The 19,938-nt window shown below is 36.4% G+C and overlaps 1 protein-coding gene and 1 long non-coding RNA gene across 3 annotated transcripts in view; one reads left to right on the top strand and one right to left on the bottom strand.

Annotated features, from left to right (window-relative positions):
- Positions 1-19,938, top strand: part of LOC135085790 (FMRFamide receptor-like) — a 122,484-nt gene that overhangs the window by 49,186 nt on the left and 53,360 nt on the right. For both annotated transcript variants that reach the window (XM_063980604.1, XM_063980596.1), the window contains exon 3: positions 11,730-11,792. The gene's annotated coding sequence lies outside the window, so the exon portion shown is untranslated. The remainder of the gene's footprint in view (positions 1-11,729; positions 11,793-19,938) is intronic.
- Positions 454-2,001, bottom strand: LOC135085779 (uncharacterized). The gene is made up of 3 exons (XR_010260214.1): positions 1,753-2,001; positions 987-1,201; positions 454-809 (listed from the first exon to the last, which is right to left on the bottom strand). It is a non-coding gene; the product is annotated as an uncharacterized LOC135085779 (long non-coding RNA).

Here is a 19,938-nt window from a genome sequence, read left to right as displayed (position 1 = left end):
CAGGTAGAGACAATTTTAATTTTAACTAAAATGCTTATTTTACTTCGAAATCTTTTGTTTTTATTTGAAATCTAACTTGTCTGTATCAAAATTACAAATCTAGAGCCATTTTCAGTTTCGTTGTTAACGAAGCGTTGAATGGCGCGCCCGGAGAGGCTTAGTTCAAACGATCATTGCAAACGTTGTGATAGGGATAGAGACATACGATTTTTGGTTTTACGAAGGTAATACGATAGAGAATAATACAAAGTAATAAAAACCACCGGTTATAGGGGCAATTTTTGGAGAAATTTATCAAATAACCAAAAAAACACGAATTTAAAAGCAGATTTTTTTCAAAAAGTATCATTTTTTATTATTTGTTGGCCTTTTTTGTGTATTTTATGTATGTTTTAGTATCGCCTGTTATTTAGCATTATTACAGTTTTTATTTTATCAGGATATTCTGCTTAGTTTAAAAGTTATTACGTTTTCTTTACAATAAGTAATTGGAAGAAAAAAAATTCTATAAAAAATTAAAAAAAAAATCTCAAAAATTTTTTGACCTCTTTTTTGTCGATAAAAATAGGTCTAGTTTCATCTATTTTCATATGTACACTTTAACGTGACTCACACTGTATATCTTGATTATTCTCTGTATCCAAACAATGACTTCAAGTTCGCAATAATGAACAACCACATCCAACACAAACTTGTTGGTGACCTACCGGGGCACCGGTTGGCATATCTGGAGAGTCTTGTGAAGTAGGTGTGGTATCTCTTTGCAATAATGAGTGACAAGCCCCACAGATGTAGTCATTTGCAGTAACCTGTTTAAAAATAATAATAATTAGAAATAAGTTTAAAAAAATTATCAGTTTTTTAATGTCCCGCACTTAAATTATTTTATTTTAGTATTAATTTACAGAAACCAATAACTTTACAAGAATTAGACTGATTGTATAGCCAATAACATTTTATTAAATAAGGACTTTAGCGTGCATTACCTCTAATGGAGTTAGTCGTTCCACAATTATGTTCCTGATGTTAATATGATGTTGAGTGTTAGTTCTCAGGGACATGAGCTGATGTGAACGTGTTCTAGGCTCTAGTGTTCTACTGCAAAGCACACATTTTCTGCTAAGATTTGAAGTAGATGCATTTGTGTTGTATCTTGGGCTTGGGTCCAACATGTTGTGCATATAAGATCATGAGCTGTAACCTGTAAAAATAAATAGATTCATTGCATGCCATGCCACACATACTCCTGTGCGTTGAATAAATTGAGCCGCAAACCATAAAAAAAATGATAATTCAATATTATGTGCTGTTAGTAGAATTTTGGGTCAGAGGGTAGGGTTAAACAGCTTTAGTAAATAAGCATTGTTGTTATAATAATTAATTATGACGTGTTACAAACTTAGTTACAAAAAATAATAATCTAGTAGTCTTAGTTCCAAAAAACAAAACAAAACAAGCTTTCATTGAGAGCAGGGAGATAGTGTCAAAGTAAATAATTCCTTAGATTTACACCAAAACCAGCTGGATTGTCAACATAATTGTTGTTTCGCTCATGCCTCCATTGCGCTGTACCATCGACTAGTTTCTTACAATCGAATCGGGCCTGGCTGTCCACACTGTCCAGGGTTGAACCACAGATAATAGCGGAACATTCATTTCAAGACAACCCGCCATGAGAATGGCAATTCAGAAGTTTGGCAAGGCTAGTACTTATTCATAAGATTGCTTGCAGAGCAAAATGTAGGTACTTACCGATCGAGGTGCTGCCCATTGTTGTGTATAATTAAGTTGCTCATTTTCTAACACCATAGAACCACCAGCCGAGCCTTGGCCGAGCCACACAAAAACAGTAAATCCCAGGCTGAGTATGTCGTTATTGCAATCAATCGAGAGTCCGTTTGAATAGCCAAGTTTGTAGTTAATAAAGTTCCGAAAATAAAAGCTAAAACACAAACGAATCACAAAGAAGGATCAAGCAAGACAGCAACACAGCAAGAGTGAGTGAGAGAGAAAAGGTGATGCGAGTGAATGACAATTTGTTGACTAACAAATAGGGATGTCCATTTAGAATAGACATAATCGATTAAATTGATCATTTTTGAAAAAAAATATTTTTAAACATTGTGTTGCTATAAATATTTATTTTATTTATTTAATAGGACAACCAACAAGACATACACTGGAAGACAATCAATATTTACAACGTATTTAACTTAATCTAAGTGCTGCCTTAATTATAGGTTGCCACGGCATGCAATAGTGGACTTATACATAAACAGTGTCTACACTTAAAGAAAAGAGTAAATATGTAAATGTAGGTAAATAAATGTGATTAGATTAAATATACATAAAATGCAATAATCCACTGAAGCGCTGCAGGCGCGGCGGATCTGCGCCCGTCTAAAGGTCTAATGATTAGACCACAGATAAGGATAGATGCAGCATGTGTCAAAAATTGTATGAAGCCGAGCGTGCCACTTTTTAAACGTCATTAGTGTCATTTTAGCGAATTTTAGTGATTGCCGCAACGTAAAAGTAATCGTATCATCGTACTGCATTCGCAAAGTCATCGAATGATATCGTGTGACTCGATTCAAAAATTAATTAATTCCGATAAAACTGATATTTTGTTAAATTTATAGCTAGTCTGACTGTGGATTAAAATAATTTTGTAGCGGTAGACGTTATTCTACAATTCTACATTATTAATTTGCAAACAATATTTTTGTTGTGTTGTGCCTAATGTTTATGAAAGTAATGATCGTTATTCCATTATTTTAAATAGTACTACTAGTAATTCATACTTAATTCCATACTTTTAAATATCCTACTAAGTAAATGACCTAGTTTCATAAAATAAAGACTACTTTACTCAAGCTTTTTATTTTTAATAAATGTAAAAATGCGTAGTTTTGCCAATACGTTTTCTTTCATAAAGCTAAGTCAGGTACTTACCTAGTTTTGAAGACATTTCTAAACGACAAAATCTCGGTCGTCGTATACATAGACTAGTAATAGTGTATACTGCGATCACTGACCTAACTTCTTGATTTGTATATTTCGACGTTATACAGTGCACTCTGTCTTCCGCGATCACTGATCTAACTTGTTTTATAATTTTTCTACTGCTACTTTATTCTAATTAATTAATAATTAAGACCAAATCATGTTGCTCTGTAATATGTTTTCACACATGTTTATGTAAATAAATTATTATCTTTATCTTTTACATATTTGTTACTCGTTGCTGTTAATTACAATTCTCAATCCGTAAATAATGTCTTCTCTCTACCGTGTTCGTACTACTGTCCTCGTAAAATCATCGTATCCGATTGTTGTAATCGGATTACATGAACATCACTCGACCATGTATGTCCATTTGGACATATCGGAATGGCACGCTTTGACTAGCAACTTGCTGTATCTACTCTAATCCATATCTGTGGATTAGACTCTAGTCTAATCGATCATACCATTATTTACTTAAATCGAATTAAAAAAGCGCATCTCTGTCTCTGCTCTGTCAATATGTCGGTGACTTTGATTTCGTTTAAATACTTTTAAAATATTTTTTCGAACTGCAACTTGTCCGATAGGTTTGGACACTTGCAAGTAAATAAATAAAATATACATAAAATTATGGTACATACTAAGTCTTTGAAAATCTTAGGGCGATTTTTATCAATGTCCTTTGTCTGCTCGATTGCATTGATGGTAAGGAGCAATGGTAGGTATTATCTATAATATCATTGGTAAGGAGGGACTGTTCTAAATACATATTATGATAGTTGAGATGGTTGAGAATATTTCCGGGTCGATCGCTTCCACCTTCGGCCTAGATAGTACCTACCTACCTACTTATACGCCAAACTATCTTATGATTGTTATGCATTGTTAAGTAGGGTTATAATACCTAATTATGATTGTTATGCATTGTAAGTAGGGTTATAAATAATTATAATTTACATAAGCAGCAGGTCGGTTATTTTTATTTAGGCAAATGTAATATTTTAAAAGACAATACGTACGATCAGATATTAAGATCAAAGATAAAGATTTCTGCTGTGAAAAAAAAATATAAAACAGCTAACTTCTATATCAAGTTCCAACGTCGCTATACGTACCTACCTACTTAATGCTACTGGATTATACGTTCATAGCTCAGAAGTTTAGTCCTTTTTCAGCAGTGTTTAGTAAGAATATTATTACAAATGGGCTTTTAGGGATTTTGTTCACATGGAATAAACGACAAAGTTCTTAGTTACTTATCCAATAGGTAGTAGTAACATATATGTAGAAAACAGGAACTTAGATGCCAACGAAAGAAAATAGGCTATCAAATGTTGTTTTGGGGACTTACCTTTATAAAAATATCACATTTAAAAATTCATACCATTTGTTGTTATTTAAAAAACAATGTCAATTTTGACGATTAACTGAAAGTCTATTATCTATGAATATAGTAGCGATATATGGTATCCAGCGGCAATGGCAGTGCAAAATTTTGACAATGACTATAGTTATCATACTTCGAGTTTGTCCATGGAGACGGCAAAAGTCCTTTAGTTGGCCATAAAGTAAACTTAACGGAAAATGTTACTTAATTGATACCGAGGCGCAACCTGGAAGCATTGCTAAGTGTGCTCCTCGTTACTGGTTCATCGTTCGTCATCGTCATTGTTCGTAAAAACCGGGTCGCGGCAGGCAAATAATAAAATTAGTCTTATGTCTTCTCCCTTATTAACTTCGATGGATAAATAGCTAAACCTCCTTGCGCGTAACTGACGTTTGTTGGAAAACCGATTTTTTCAGGCCATCGGATTTTAATTTCAAAAGTCATTGACCAATCCCAGTTCATATAATAACTATTATGACGTTTTCTATTGGCCAAAAGATTTAACTCTCTAAAAATCCGCGTGCAACCATATCCTGCTTAAATATTGTGCACTTTATTGAGCACAGATTAAACAAGCTAAATGACAAATAGAATAGATTGAAATGACAGATTGCACTTGAATTACCCTACTGATTCCAGGGAAATTTTCGTAAATTACTAAAGATCATTTCCTAAGATCTCTTTTTAAACCTCAACTACAAAAAGTAGTAACTAACAATTAAAATACTTTTAGGCTGAGTTGCACTAGCTTATTTTAAGTTCAACAAACGTCAGAAATCTGTCTAATTCCATACAAAAAGACTTGTGGGTCTAGACAAAGTGCAAATTATGATCGCAAACCAGTCGAAAAGTGGTCGAAAAGCCCCTTTTTTGTATGGAGTTTTGACAGATTCGATTTTCGATTCGATCAAAAAGTGCGTTTTGTCTAGGGGGGCAGTTATTGTCATAGTTACGGCCAAATTGTAAGATGGTGCAACTCAGTCTAGTGTTATACATGTTTATATGAATTCACATTCCAGTTATAAATAGTCGAATCTAACAAGGTTGCCACTACGATGTAACCAATGAAATAATAACAGGTGTTTGAAAGACGGGCCTTCAGGTGGACCGATTATAAAAACGAAAATAACAGAAAACACTGTAAAATGTTCCGCCGCGACCCGCGCCGACGCCGACAGCCGGCGACAGCTGCAAGGACGCTGCGCGCGCGCATTTGGCCATTTTTCTTTATTTCATTACGATATAAATAAAACCATTTCATGACAAATCACTATTTAATTATAGTTTCTATTTTGTTGACTTGCTGTTACAATATTATGCACTTTGTGATTTTGCACTTAACAATAGTACTTTCATACCAATAAGAGCGTATTGAAAAAAAAATACTTGCGATACTATCAGGCTACCAGCAGCCTTACTTTTTAAGGTAAATACTTTTAGGTAATCCCTTTTTAAAACCTGTCTATCTGAAAAGAATACTACTATAGTTTGCTACTAACTTTTCGTGTTCCATTTAACTAAAGCTCGATATAAAAGCAACAAGTGTATAAATAAAAAGGTTGCCACAAACACGTAACTCTTTTACTTCGTATTTCGTTTTATTTGTAAACCTTTTCACGTCCAATATATTCCAAAGCAATCTCTTGTGCGCAAACGTTACTAACTGCGAAGTGAAGGTCGTCTCGTGTCGGGTTCACCTACATGCGAGATGATTTGACGTCTTCGCGCGGAGTCGAAGTAACTTCGCTGCGCTGAAACTTGTCCCATAGTCGGCGGAAGCGGAAGCGCACAAATTGTTTTACAATGCCTCGGAGCTTTCACGGAGACGCGCACTTAGCTGCAAAGTACACGTTGTAACTTCACACGCTTTACGGCAACTAGATAGCTAACATGGCATTTACTTAGTTCTACTCGTATTATCATTTGAATAGCTAATAACTAGGTTTATAATATTTCTATTGAAACAAGTTTGCGTTCGGTGCGGGGTAGAGCGAGCAAGGTGATGACTATGTTCTTAACGTAAGCTCCATCAATCTTAAGTCTTCAAGATTAACGTGTTATGCAATAACATTTTGTTTTTTTCGTCTTTGAAATAAATGACCCCGTATTGTTAATAACTAATAAAAAGAGAAAAAGCTTCTGCTAATAAGAAAAACCCTACTTTGTAGAGTCGACCTTTTATTCTTATTTTGCATAAAAGAACGAGTAGGTACAAATCAAGTCTAAGCTCATAATTTTCCTTGTTTCGTATACTTTTCGCTTAATAACATTACCCTGAAACAAAAAGGGTCACCCTTACACTGAAAGTTTGAAGACTTGTCAAGGAAATGCCAGGCAAAAGTCTTGCTTATCTGCGGACAATCCTTTATACAGGCGTCGTTTTAAATGACTCTGCGCTTGTAAACATGCGTCCCGAAATTTCAAAGGCCAAAATATTGAAAAACAAACCAATTCAGTGGGAGATAAAACTTTATCGCCACTAAATTGTATATTTTGTGGCGGCTGAAAGTGCTGTGAATAAAAATGCGGAATCAAATCGTGATGTACATACATCGCCTTCGTTGGCGTCATCCAGCCAAGTCGTAATACAATTGACGCTTTACATGCTAGGTAGTTTATACCATGCATCATAATGCATTATTTGGATATCCAAAGAGATAATATACAAGATAAAATAAAATGAAATTTAATGCCTGACTGTAAATACTCGTAAGTAGTAAATGTTTACTAAGTCCCTAGAACAATAAATAGCTACCTAGTTAATTTAAAATAAAGTGAATTTGCTGTTCACTTGGTTCATAACCGGCGTTTACATTTGCGAATAAAAATAGATAGAATGGCACGATACGGATTTTGACACTGTGCAAAAGACAAACGCAGCGGTCTAATTTACTGTTCTAATTTAGGATATTACTAGGTACACATTGGTATATTTCACCTTGTGAATGAAATTATGTAGATGTAGAGAGTGAGAACATAAACATAGCGTAAGTAGGTACGAGAAAGAGAGTGGGAATGCCATGGCTTTTCGCCAAATCCTAATAAAATTCTGGTTGAACATAAAACTAGATAAACATATGATGCATGCGCGTAGAAGTGATGTAGTGTCGATGAAAAGCTTTTAGAACAATTACCAAATTGTAGAGAACTGTGTCGTCACTGGAGGGTCCTTTGATGAACCTGTAAATTCCCCGAAGGTATTCACGGACATAACTCTCTCCGGAGGCGCCGAGGAGCCGAGCCATTAAATTGTCACCTCCGCGGAGGCGGGTCCATTAGGCCGCGCCGCACCAGGCCGCGCCGCCGCAGCGCTGGAGTAGCGGCGATGCTGCTACAAAATTCATTTTGCTAACATAGTGTGTCTATAACACAGAACTGCTTTTTCGAAGTCATACAAAAGGTCTCGTTTGTTTCTTACGCTAGTCGTTAAGTTCTCATCGAGCTCTTGAACGGTGCCGCTATGGCTTCTCTCGCGGCTTCACCCGAGTAAATATCGCATTGTCACAGAAAGTGATTTATCGCCGGGCAGTCAGTATTACTATTTTACAGTAAGAGCAGAAAATGTTGTGTGGCTTCAGCATAACGTCTGTTTTGTATTGCAAACTACGAGGAATGGAATTAATTCGCCATCGGTTGTTGCGTATTAATAAGCTCTGAATCTTGTTTGTCTCCACCCGCCCGGCTGGCTCGTGCCGCGTGCTACAGTGCGCGCGGGAGCAGTGCTCGTGCCGAGGCAGCGACGAATTAACACACTTTTGAATCCATCAGGAAATTTTCAATTAATTTTAAACTAAAATTGCTCTTTTTTCTATCATGACTTTCCTGGAAGCCTTCAATTTCCCAGACTTATTGGTTCCCGAGTTTATGCTTGGGAAGTGAACACACCGCATTGCATTTGATTGTGGTAGTCTGCCCTCGGGATACGTGTTTATAACCGGCATGGATAATAACTAATAATGGAACTCGATTATTTCAGTTGTAAACCCGTCCTAATTGGATGAATTGCCAACAATTGAATGTATTTAATACACGCGTAAATCATCACCTGTTTATTATTACATTATGGAAATTGTGCTATTTTGCCGAAATTCGGCTTTTGGAGCAGATTTATGAGCGTCATTATAAAAGCACAATGTGGTTTCATATACGAGTATTACTCATAATAGTTTTATTTACAAAGTAATAGTTATCGCATAACTTTACATGTTATCTACTACTTTTTATTATGAAGTAACAACGCGAATAACCCTCCTTCTGGCGCAGTCGGGTAAAAATGCTTCTGTTTTAAATGCGTACCTACACCGTATCACTAATCAGCCAAAAACGCGAAAAAATTTAAAAGTCTACGTATTTACTACCGCAAATAAAAACATTCGAATCTCGAGTGTTGCGATTTCGTAATAACATTTCTAACAAGCTGGCAAATAACTACCTGCGGAGTGATGCTGGTCGGCGCAAGACTAATGCGACGGCGCTTCCATCACGCGCACAGCATCGTTACAAGAGCGAGGCCGCGGCGACGATATAAATCTTCGTAAAAACGTTTAAAAATAAAGTAATTTATCGCCGATAGAGGATGATTGAAGCCGGCGCGGCTCTATTAAGATACAGGAACGGTTCGCTGTTTGTTTTTAATAACTCGAAGGTTACTTTTACGGTTATTGATTTAGCTTGGCGCCAAACAGATGAATAAATGTGTATTGCGTGAATATTAGGTACCTTACTAACTTTCAGTCATAAATCAACACTGTACGCACCTATTATAAGTGAATTAATCATAGAGGTTAAATATTTTCAGGTAGGTAAAAAGGTAAAAAAACCTATTATGATTAAAATAGATACCACCTAACTGCTGTATTATTGCTATAAATATGAACTACAAGTCAATAATAAGAATAGCTTACTGATTTTACTCACATAGATGTGTTTTATGATCTAATAAGCTATTTAACGATAAATACAAATCCATTTCTATTCACAACTCGGTTGTAAATTGCAAACTTTCTTCTGAGTGACAAGAGGAGGAGTTAGTTTGACGTGAACACAGTTTGATTTCCCCGAGGCGGCGCGCGAGCCTCCAACTTGGCGCTAATTACCTACGCCACAGATGGCGACACTCATTTAAATGCCGCCCGATACAGCGCCGGACTAGCTCGCTAGTTGGACGATACTTCAATACTCTGACCTTACAACACTGATTGATCCTTTAGAACTTGGAGGTTCATAATCCAAATAGATTTCTGTTTCTGAATCCTCTGCTGATTGCTCTTGTTTGTGTACAAGAAGGCGATGCTATTGGTTTTCACCTGCCAACTGATTTGGATTTTTTGGTATTACCAACTTTTGTTAATGACACGAACGGAACGGTGTGATGAGGCAGAGAACGCAGTGGTGGTGGTGGTAAGTATTTCTACAAAACTCTTTTTATATTTTAGAAATAAGTACTTTATTATGCATTGCAGTTCACCTACGAGTATGCATTCCATCCGGACAATCGCAGTCACAACCTAGTAATCGATTAGTAATAAAACAAAATACATTCGAGACTATTCGGGATCATTAACAGCCTTTTTAAAGGTATTCTTATCACTAGAAATGTCTTGATTCCAATTGAATGTATGCCAACAAACATCGTACAGCTGAACACATAACTGTAATTTTAGATTTATTAAGAAGCCAACGCGAAGTTTTTTATGTTTACATAACATTTACATAAAGAAAGAACTCTATTCCAGTCGCAAGTACGCAAATAGGATTACAGCCCACAGACAAGTGGCTTTCTACGTTAACTGACGATAAAAGAACCGCTTAAATTAGAACCGACGTGCTAAACCGACGACAAGTCACGTGATATTTCGATCTCGAATGAATTTGACGTTCGATTTACGGTGGTGTGAGGTCAATCTAGGAGCAGTCCTATAGGTAGGTAGACAATTATTTATTTTATTATTTATTTATTGAGAAATGTTCACTAATAGAAGAGAAGACATTTTCTAGGCCTAGAATCCACTGGAGCCGTTCATAAAAAGCTTTTATTTTAAAAAACTCATAAAACTCATTTATTTTTGCAAATAGGCTTTATAAAGCACTTTTAGGTGATCCCAAAGCTGATTACACACAAGGACATTAAACCGGAAATAAAAATTACATGCTCCATAAAGTATAGAATGGATTTACTACGTACCCTACATAAATGGAGCGTTTGACTTTCGTAAATATGTCGTTTTAGGTAAATCCCTCAGTCCAAGCATTTTGAATCAAATAGAATTTATGGGCTTTTTATGAACTGAGAAATGCGAATACTTGACGATCGTTTACTATTCCTAGCCACTAACTCACAATAACAACTATGCGGTTCCCTGAGGCGTTGTAAAAAGAGAACCCGTCAGCATCGACCCGACTTGGCACGCTTCCTAACGCTAATTATTTTCCAGTCAATGAAATATCTTTAAACATAAATTTGTGGGCTGTGAATACAATCTTATTCTGTTCGAATTTGAACAAACATCGGTAATTGTCAAGCATCATGAAGTTGATTCAAAAATATAGATATCGCTTTTAAATCGCCTTGGAACACGCAATTATAGTTTCATTCCTGAAAATAATTACATTGTTGGGTATTGATCAATTTAAAAGGCCTTTAAAGGCGGTTCAATTAAGGGACCATTAGTCATACCGCGCGATAGCATCGGCCGGGCCCGGACATGGCGACTCGTCGCGGGCTAATATCAATTTGTTAGCGATCGCTATCAAGGCAATAATTACTTTCTAAAAATACTATTTGTTACTTGTATCTACTCGCACAGTCGCACCACAGTAATACTAAAACTGATATTTTTTTGTGGAAAATACCTATGTACCTACCTTTTATTTTGTTTGAATATTTTATTTCATATCACTAGCGTATGGCCTTACTTTTTTCTAAAACAAAAACCTAAATGAAAATTTTATTTACGCAAGAGTTTATATTCGTTGTTTTCGAATTCGTTTCTAGCGAAGCAAGTTTTAAACCACTGTTTTATTAGTTTAACTACCAACGCCCGCATAACCACTCGATTTTTTTGCGTTTGGACGAAAACCTCGGGAAGTAGAGTTTATCAACTTGGTATTTTGGAAAATACTTCACATACTTAGCTTAGGTTACATCCAGTATTCTATATTCATTAATTATTTACTTATCTAGTCAAGAGCTCTTTTTTCTTTAATGCTGTTCAAAATGTAACTAAAATTCGTAAAAACATTTCTGTAGAGTTGTCTACACAACAACACTACTTACGCACAATAATATACAACACGGTGTAAGTTTAACTAACATTTTATGTGTTCTTTACAGGGACCTGACACCGCCGCTAATGCTCCGCGAACGCTTTATAGCTCTTTGGACCAAATAATTGAGGTAAGTTCAAATCATGCGTACGTACTATACGTAGTATTATTTTTGGAATGTAATTGTATGGTCGATCCAAATAAAGTTTATCACTGCAATGGACGGGCGAATGAATGAATTTGTAACAATACTTGCAAAACAAACGACTAGTGGGCGACAGAAAATAAGAATTGTCTAGTGATTTGTTTCATTTACATTCCTACAGGGAAAGCGTTGGGCTTACTCGGAAATACATTTCAATACATATCGGCTCTTTTACATAATATTTCAGCCAGTAGTTGAGGCGTAGGCCGATAAAATAAAAAGATATGGGGAGTGATATTAGAACGTTCATAAACTCGATTTTCTGGTATAGTCTTTTTTTAGTAAACTAGATAGCTAGTGAACGCCAGACCACGTTATTTTAAAAGCGCTTGCTCCCAGCATAGAAGAACTTTGGAAAATTATGAAGTTTGGATCATCGTGGCATCGGCATGCGATGCGCTTTGTATCTGCCGATACCTAGAACTTGAAGTCTGAACTCCTTTTGGAATGCACAAATATTTTAATACAATTCATTACAGAACAAAAGTCTTATAGAGTCTTTAATATAGACCATCCGTTTCTGTTTCAAGGGATGATCCAAAACTGCCTACTTTATCCACGTACAAGTTGACCTACAGAGGTCAGGTTGAAGGGCAGCGGAATGTCGCTCGCGGGCTGATGCGGTGGCAGCGCGCCAGCATCCGGCCTCTACGTCATTCCTGTCACTTCCAAAACCCAAATGGGCCATGAGATAATCGAGTTAGCATGGGCATAAAAATCTGCTGTGTTCATTTGGCGGTGTAAAATCATGTAAAGATAATCTGATCGGTAGGTATACCGTTATGCCTTCAAAGCCTGATTAATTAGATAGGTTTTAAAATTGTATGTTCCATCTGTACTCATCTTATCGTTTAGGACTGAAATCTCTCTGCTTTCTTTTCTCTCTTCGATGAGAGGTCAGCCGTAGACTTGGTATGACGACAGGTACAGTCATTTAGACAGAGTGCTTATACACTAACATTATGCTCTGTTTAAAAGAGCACATTAGTCTTCTTGGAAAAATACAAAAAAGAGAGAGATTTTTTCAAAATATTATAATTCCATTGCACAGTATCTAGTATAAATATTTTGATGTTTTAATGTAATGCCTCATAAATATGATGTAATAATATTATTATAGTGTACTCCTTAGAGACCATGAAATTCACAAGAGTAGGTACAACGCCGTTATCTTACACTTGTCCTCTCACCGCGTCCAGTCACCGCGTGCTGTCATGGCTGTCATCCGTCATGTTCCCGACTCCTCCCCGAGTCATATTTCCGCGGCTTGTTGTCAACTGGCGTCACTTGTTATCATTAGCAATCGTGTATAATATGATCAGGCGGCTAGGGGCTCAGTAGGTAGGTACTCGCATAGTTCGCAGAGCACACGTTACTATTTTTTTACTTCCATTAACAAATCCAAAATGTTAAACATCGTCGGCATTATGTGGACATGCGTCTTTCACTTGAAACCAAATTGTATTAAACGTAAGATTAAGTAATATGGTAGATAGAGATTGTTCTCCAGTTTCTGAACCCATTTTCGCTTCGCTGCAATGATTTTATTGTAGTTTGAAATTTTCAGTGGTTTTTTATGTTTATATGTTGGGAAAACTTCACTTCCCCTAAAAATTGCTCTTGATGAAAATACTTGAAACATTTTAAATCATGCCTTTCATGTTGACACATAATGTTTCTCTTCGCACATTTGTCTTCCATCATTAATAGTTGTTGGAATGTAGATGAAACCTCAAGGGTTACTTAACTAAATACTAATAATCCAAAGTTTATGTAAATGAATCAATGTATTTAATTGTGATCGACTGGAGCCGACGTCTCAAGTCGATAAAGGTACTGAAATCAACAGCCTGTAAAGACACCGCAGAGTCACCGCCGAGGTTCCATTTAGTGGGTCCCTAACGATAAGTGATTACTCAAGCCTCGGCACCTGACAAGCCGACATGAAGCGGTCACCTAAGTAATATTTTCCCGTCGCGCCCATTCGGTCACTTTGGGCACTTTGCCGCCATATTGTCACGAAGATCGATGTCCCGAAGCTTCCTATTGCCTGTTCATCAATCTTCGAGCTAATTAATATGACGCGTTAACTTTGTCAAGTTATTTTAGTTTTACCAGAATTTAACACATAATAATGTGTTCTGTACCAGACAAAATAATGCAAAGTTTTTTTAAGACTCATGCAGCTATAGCAAGGACACTATGCTCTCTCAACCCGACTAGACATGTAGAGTAGAAATTAGGTATTTTTAAAAAGAAAAGTTAAGTAAAATCTTCTCAAGGCATTGTCAAGCTGAAAAACTCTCAAACCCATTCACAAAAACTATTGACGAGACATGAGGGCCGGTTTATAGATGGACCGACCACAAAAACTACGGACAGAACGTCTTATTGTCAGATAAAGTTTTAGGGGACATGTGAAAGTTATTTATGGGCTCACAACACTTTACGACACAGAACACGATCATAACAGGTTTACGATAGATGGCGCACGTGTGCTCTCGGCACATCGAATACAAGAGAATCAATGGCTTTCCGTTTTATTAGGCAGTATTTTCTTTGAGGGGAAGGAAGCGAGAGTAGTATTTCTAGGTTTTACACCCTCTTTAGGTTTGCCATTATTCTGGAAATAGGGTCGACAAAAGGATTTATACTCTTTTCTCAGACCTGGTAAGTTTATCTCAGTAAACCTTCGGCCTGATCATCACTTACCATCAGGTGAGATACAGGCCAAGAGCTTCCTCGTTGTGGATAAAAAAAAAAAAAAAAAAAAAAAAATATGTACTTACTATGAAGTATTTAAATAACGGGTATGATAAACTGATTGCCAGATAATACTATTGCCTCTACGGTGGTTTGGGGTTTCAAATCGGTGGAAAGGGTTAACAAAGTACTTAGGTATATTTAGAAACAAAGTATTTCTTCTTCTTCTTCATCGCTATACACTCTTGCCAGAGTGGTCGTGCTAGTCACACCCGGTCCGTAATCCGTATAGTATAGATAATTACACTAAGTATATTGAACTGTTAATTGGAAATCCTTATTTTACTAGATTCGATTACAAAGAACCTCACTTATTTACAGGTATAGTTTAGAGTTAGTTTTAGGTATAGATTTTCCTTTAGTAGGTACTACTCACCTTACAATCCTATGCTTTGATCAAGATCAGGAAGAAAATAAAAGTAATTCGTAAATGAGCTGGAAGTTGCTGTTTAAGGAAGGGTTTGTAGTGTGTTTCATTCCAGTTTACGATCTCACAGCTAGATACTTGTGTCATGGAATAAATCAGTTTATACTACATGAAACTCACCTCTTCTCATATAAATGCTATATGAATATTAAAGCGGTTTTCAAGCTGCACCTGAGGAGCAAAACTAGAATGTATTGGTAAATCTAATTTTTCCGATACAGTGGTCAGTTCAGTAGCGCGTTGAGAATAGTGTATCAATGAGGTGACGTGGCCGGCGCGTGTCAAGACAGCTGGCGCGGCCGCCGCTTCCGTCTCGCCGTCGGCGCTTTAAAATAGTATTACACCGAGAATATTATGTGGCATAAAATAGAAACACCTCGTAGACTCACACGGGAGGCCAAAGGCGGCACTATTTCTCATACATCTCAAAATAGATCCGGACATAAAGAACCTGCATCAAAATTAATGATGTTTCCCAATTTTTGGGCCTCGACAAAAGGTCTTAATACTTATGACAAAAATGATCTCGGCAATATCCCAAGATCGTCCAGCAGTGGACGTCTTTCGGCTGAAACGAACGAACGAACGAACGAATATCCCAAGGACATCATCATCATCAGCCTTCTGATTTGACGTTAGAGCTGGTAACGTAGGGTATTTTCAATCGCTGCACTATTCATTCAGTAACTTGAAAAAGCGAAGAAAAATATTCTAAAAAAAAAATAAACAAAAATAATAATAAATCATATATTATACTTAAAAGATTAACTCTGATTGATTAAGTTTTGATTTTGACACCATGTAAGTAGTGCACCGCACGCCATTTTTGTGTTAATAAGTAAGTATATTACGTGAAGTTTCGAGACAAAACGGTGCTACTGACCCACATCATCGTCACAACGTCAAGACTATCTCGGCATACGTAACCTGCAATAGATGGGTTTCTGTGGGACTGTGTTTACGTTGAATAGTTCCGTTAAGTACCTTCAAAGGGCGGGATCCTTGGGACTTGTCCTGCCCATGTACTGCTCGCGCTTGATTGGATAAGTTTTAAGGACGCGTCTCTAGAGCAGAACGATACAAGTATGTCACAAATATTTAGATTCCAAACTTAAATTGATGTCCGGTTTCTTCTGACATTATTAGGGCAGGTCAGGGAAATAGGGATAGGACAGCTACGTGTAGGTATGACTAACTACATAAGTAAATATAGGTACCTACTTATAACTGTATTAGTAGTACCGCTGTGGTGTTGTGGTGGCAAGTGAGTTAAGGGGCTCTATACAAGTATACATATTTTCCAATACCCCATGAAGCACAACAACATCAAATCAACTGCTGTTTCATGTCTCAAAGGACAATTTTTACAATGTGCAAGAAATGTGCGACCTCCTATGAATGTCAGAAGTGATTTGAAATAAACAGATTCAAAAGATAAATAGCTATAATCTTGGACTAAAGATCAAAGCCTGCTGAAACACGGCCGAGTTAAATTCAAACTTCTGTCAAACTTTTTAGTTTGAGTAAAGGACTCTGCCTTTAACGTAGTTATAAAACAGTTAACCTGAAGGGTCTAAATCTTTGAAACATTAAATTCACTTAGCCGCGCCTAATAGCTGTTCATAAGTCCTCATTTTCCGATGCGGCGGACTGTGAAGCTCGGGCTGGAGCTGGTGCGCGATGACACTCTATTCTCAATTCAAATGCGAAATTAATTACAAAATTAAGGAGCAATTAGCAAATAGTAATAGTCATAAATCTTTGTTGCATCATAAGATTATTTAGGAAGGCTCTTATTTTATCGTAGTTACTTTAGTTAGCATAAAATTCCTATTTCTTTTTTATTTAAATGTATCCTATATTAAATATGCCCAGTATTTTATTGTAAAACTGAATTGAAGATACAAAATGTACAGGTGGGTACATACTAGGAACTCAAATTATTTTGTAGCAGCATCAAAAACATTTAAATCTAGCATAACAGATCTGTTTTCATAAAATAAAAACAAATATTTTTGAAAATAATCCTCCACAACGTGTGTTTCGTTTAGAATAGATACTTTAATGTTTATTTGTGTCGCATTTGCGCTGCAGTTGGGCGGCCATATTTTTAAACGTGTGTTTGGGCGATAGCGCGCGGCTTAGCCGATGTCACGAGCGGCTGCAGAGAGCTTACAGCGCGCGTGTTTACCTTGCCCTGGCTACTTGCGACACAGGTGCTCGACTATTTACTAATATTTAAAAAGGTACGATTGTTTGCGTGTATGTTTTAATTGTAAGTTACCAATTTACCCAGTTGAAAACTAAGAAAATGAATGGCCAGTAAAAACAAGTATTTCCTGAAAGACATAAATATTAAACATTTATCCAAACAGGTGTAAGTGTTGACGACACGCGAACCTCCTGGCAGACGGTTTTATAGCAATTGTCGCGTAGTTTAATTACATAGACAGCTTTTAATTTTACGTTACACGGCGATTCGTATGCATCAGTCAAAGGAAAACAATCCTGAAAAACCTACGACATTCCGATATTTTCCCAACATCAGAGTGAAAAACTTCGGAAGATACCTACTCTACAGAGTTCGAAGAACAAAAGCATAAAAGTCATTGAATAATCTTTTGAACTACATATTTGGTAATGAATTGTTGGTATACTTTTGTTCCTGCGCGAGTGTCGCTGCGGCGATGTAATTAATCGTGGCAATTGACGGCGTCTGACAAGCGCCGCCATTAATTAAGATTAGTGCGCGAATTCCCATTCATCAACTGCACAAATATTGTGCTGCGAATACTTTCGAGATATTAATGGGTCCATCTTATACGCGATTATCTCCTCCGCCTAATCTTCCCCGAAGCCATTTCGATGCATCGTCTCTTGTGTCACTTGTGACATCTGCTCGCTTCTTAGCAGAACCAAAATGAACAAAACCAATAAAGGCATTTTTTTTATCATGATATTCACAGACAGTACGTTACACATCGATGCGATAGTGTTACAAAGTTGTATTTTTAAGATAAAGTGTACAATAATTTGTACTAGTTTACCTCTAATAAATTTGAAGTAAAATCGCAAACGTAGTCCTCAGATTTCAGAGGACTTTCAGATTCACTCGGTGGGCAATTTTAAGATGCATTGTTATTAGAGACATTATTAATAGGTCTTTCTATTTTATTTTATTGATAATGATCTACCAACAACACATTTTTATACATTTTTCATTAATAAGATGTAAAACTTTACTGTAAAACTTTGAAAGTTCAGTAACTACTCGTATATTCAACATCTGGTTCATTGTATGTGCAAGACAAATGGATGTAGAATTAGCGTTTTAGACAGCTATTATTTAAAAAAAAACTAACTTCCAACAATCAAAAATGTTTAATTTACAACGAAGGAAAAATAACTTAAAAGAATAATATAATTAATAAATCGACACAATTAAATAGCAAGGGTGTGAACGTCCGTCCGATCCGAGAGCAGCAGGGCATTTCTACTGTACGGTGTATTTTTTCTCAATTCGGTGCTAAAATTTATATTTAGTTTTTTAAGTAGTTTCAATACAAAAAAATAAATGTTACTCCATTCTGAATGTAAAAATAGCATTGTCACTAAATATTGTTAAGTGGTTTATGAGAAATGTTAAGCATCGAATTGAGAGAGCACCGAATTGAGAAAATGAATCACGGAATTGAGAAATGAATCTCCAAATATAAAAATCGCTCCGCAAACTTAGAATTGATGACATTATGAAGAAATACCTAATGTATTTCAATAATTAATATAATAAATACTTAAAACGTTTTGATATCTGATTGCTGGTCTATTATTTAGATGGTTCATTTTAGGTTTATGTGTCTGAAATACTAATGGAATAAAACAAAAATCCTAATCAATATGTTTAATTTTTTAATAAGGAACTATAATAAATTCTTAATTTTTATATATTATTTTAATTTTATTTAAATAAAACAAATAAAGACATAACACAGGGTCTCTTTGTTTATTTATTCTTAACCTTAAACATAAAACAAATATTGCAAAACCCAAGAGCTAGATTGACCTGACACTATACCGAAGATATTATATCGGACGTCAGTTTGTACACGATTAAAATGGCACTCAAATAGCTGAAATACAACAAGGCACCAGGTGTTACGGCATTATAGCTGAGCTTCGCCGGTACTAAAGGCTCTACAGAAGCAGTTCAATTCCGTCATACTCGAAGAAAAAACGCCTCCGGCATGGCACAGAAGTGTGGTGATAGCATTATAGACTCATCTCACTTATGAGGCGTGTTTACAAGCTGTTTTCGAGAGTCCTTACGAATCATCTCGCTCGCAGACTCGACGACTTCCAGTCTTCCGAACAAGCTTGTTTCCGAAAAGGCTTTAGTATTATGGTACACACACAGGTACGCTACGGCAGATTATACAGAAGATCAAGGAGTCGCGATATCGGGGATGATATCGGAGTCATGGCCTCCGTAGAGCCTTTCAACAAGTGGGTCTTAAAATGAACATGGACAAGACAAAAATCATGTCAAATGTCCGTGTTGCACCCACTCCTCTGAAGGTTGGAGACTACACTCGAAGTTGTTGACAATTGTGTATACCTGGGACAAGAGTCCAGATAGTTAGGTCCAACTTTGAGAAAGAGGTCTATCGCTGAATTTAACTCAGCTAAGCATCGATCGGGAAGCTTCGCTATTACGTCTGAAATACCGCAGCGTCTTAAGACAAAAGTCTTCTACCAGTGTGTGTTGCCAGTGATAATGTATGGATGTGAAACTTGGTCGCTTACTATGAGCCTAATAAGAATCAGAAATGTGAATATCGGCAAGAGAACCAAAGTGACCGGCATAGCCCGTAAAATTGCATA

The sequence above is a fragment of the Ostrinia nubilalis genome, chromosome 2 (assembly GCF_963855985.1).
Source record: "Ostrinia nubilalis chromosome 2, ilOstNubi1.1, whole genome shotgun sequence".
Taxonomy (NCBI): Eukaryota; Metazoa; Arthropoda; class Insecta; order Lepidoptera; family Crambidae; genus Ostrinia; species Ostrinia nubilalis.
The sequence above is the reverse complement of the archived record's forward strand: the minus strand, read 5'-3'. Positions and strand labels throughout refer to the sequence as shown.